Genomic DNA, 2,864 nt, shown 5'->3' on the forward strand with positions numbered 1-2,864 from the left:
GTCACCTCCATTTCCAGCAACCCCCTCTCCTACAGTCTGTCATCCACTTCCATACAGCCTACAACTCAACAATATATTATGGCATATGGTTTCCCATTTCATGTCATACGCTCGTGCCTGTCTACAGCTTATTGTCACTCAATGGAAATCCTTCACTGCTACTCTGACGAGGGTGTTCTCCTACTGATTTTGAAACAATGACCTGAAGCATCTCTCCCTTTATGAACCTTCTCATGAGCTATCCAAGAAGAAAAAATCACTCCCTCCTTTTCCTCACACCCCAACCTCTAAACTCGCACATTCATACGTGGCTGTGGTGAACATTGCCCATTATGTCTTTATGGATGAAAGCATGAAATGGGCAGTGAGTGATGCTGCAACTATGTGAAGTCTTGGCTAGGTGGAGAGTTACACCCACTCTTTAATGCCTCACTTGTACCAAGTAATGTGGTTTTCATAGGCCACATTCTCCTATATGATAATTTCAAAAGTCAGGACTATGTAAAAATATTTTAATTTCTCAAATAAACATTACGGTTCTGTACAGTACAGTTCAACTGCATTTTTTTTTTTAAATTTAAGTCAAAATCCAAGAGAACCCAAAATGAAGTTACCTTGTATTGCCAATGGTCATTTTTATTTTTACTCAGTAAATAAAATTATTTTATTTTTTTTAGACTGTAACTTCTAAAATGCTTCCCTGTTCCATCAACCTTCTCAGTAATGGATAATCTATATCTGCAAACATAGTCAGCTACTTAAAATGTTAGGTAGCAGTTTTCAGAAAGTTGAAAGAACATAAACATTAAAAGAAAAGGATTCCATTTTGAGTTCTGCCTCTACTTCTTATTCACCATGAATAATTTGAATGAATTATTTAAATTTTGTGAGCCTCAGTTTCCTCATTTGTAAAACTTATATCCAAAGTTTCTTGTCAAGACAAGACAAGAAGTTTTTAAAATCCTTTCGAAATGACAAGCTGGGGACAAGTATTGTTTATTTTCACTAGAGTAAGAAAATAGCTACATTTCTCATAAACTTAATCGTTCCTTATCTGCAAAATGGGGTTATCAGTCTCTGTTCTGTTTTGTTTTCGGTTGTTGTAAGAATCAACTGCAGTAGAATAAACACAGTAGAAATTGCTGTGATAACTGCAGGAAGTGCTAAGAGATATATTATTAGCATTATCATCGTTATTATTAGCTAACATAATGCCAGTGTTTTAACCTCTCCAATTTTTCCTCATCCTTTTATATTATTTTACTAATTAATTTTTGACTATTACCTCTCTCCCATGTACTATTAAGTTCTAATTGCTATTGCAGCTTTCATTACATCTTCAGGTCATACAGGAGTATTTTTGGTCTCTTACAAAAGAACGTTTCCAAAACTCTGCATTACTATCTTTTGTTAGCAATTCCAGCAGTTAAGGCCTGTCGTCCCGCTCCACACTGAGCACCTTTCCTCCTTCTAGTTCAGAGAATTTCAAACTCTACAATAAACCGTGGCCCCAAATGCAAAAGTGCATGTTATAATATAGCCCAGTACGTATGTATACATCTATGTGTGTGTGTGTACCTATGCCCACATACACAAAATGAAAAGCAACCTTCACAAAACAGTACTTAGCCTTACTACATGCAATGTATTCTGCTGTTTTCATTTCATTACTCTATTATTCTGTTCTATTCTATTTCATTTTATTTAAATAGTGTTAATGAATAGAGATTCATCTAACATACATTTTAAGCAAATGCTCATTGGTTAAGAGTTAAAATCTGTATTCAACTGAAGTCAGTGGTGAAGCTCAATATCAGCCGCCTTTATTTCTGGGATTTTAAAATGAAATTAAAATCTCATTTAAAATTTTGAATTTAATTGTTAAACATTTGACATTTTAGTGGAGGGACATTTAATCTTCATTGTCAGCTTCTAGATTGCTCTAGCAGTCACTAAAACACATTCATGATACTGGGTAGATGCTCACTTTTCAACTGAGAAACCAATCAGTGAAGCAGCAAGATATCTTGGGGGAAATACCTTATTTTCTATAACACTTTCTTTTTTTATCTTCTTTATTATATACAAATTAAAATATTTCATCCTGGATATTGTCCTATATGATTTTGGTGGCAAAATTGAAATCTTATTATGAGTTAATCTATAAAAGATGACTTAAATGGAATTAAGAAGCTAAAAAAAAAACCACAGTGTTTAAAAGTTGTTTAATACTACCCAATAATTTTAAATTTTATAAATATTTACTGGCATTTCAAGGATATAATGTTCTTTCTAAAGCTATCTAATAACCAAAGCACTATCTTTATATTTATATGAATCATTCATTTTCCTATTTAGCTATTTAAAACTCTTAAATTTGTCCAGAAAATTAACAACTCTCACAATTTTTATAAATTATTCTTATATTTTGCTTTTAATAATAAATATAATGTACATTTAAATTGATGGGTAGAATTTTAACATTTAAAGCATTTAAAGCTAATTCAGTCCAAGTCACAGACAGAATGACTAACTACATTTGAAAACGCATATTCAAACATCTTTTAAAAAAAATCAAAATGACTTGCTTTATTCAGACTACTGATGTCATTAGACTGATTAGAGCTATGCTATCATACAATCATTGTTCACCTACGAATTCAAGGATGTCAAAAAGTGTTGTAGTAGAAGGTTAATTTTAAAGGTTGAAGCCAAAGTAGCAGATCTGGGCTAAATACCAAAAGCAAATCAAACTTTGATGTATCCCTAGTGTGACCCACTAAACTCAGGGAAAACACATGGAGATATGGATGCCATAAGAGAATGCTGCATGCATGAGTGATTGAGTCACTGAGTTGGCTGAA

This window comes from Galeopterus variegatus, unplaced genomic scaffold, assembly GCF_000696425.1.
Source record: "Galeopterus variegatus unplaced genomic scaffold, G_variegatus-3.0.2 Scaffold4403, whole genome shotgun sequence".
Lineage (NCBI taxonomy): Eukaryota > Metazoa > Chordata > Mammalia > Dermoptera > Cynocephalidae > Galeopterus > Galeopterus variegatus.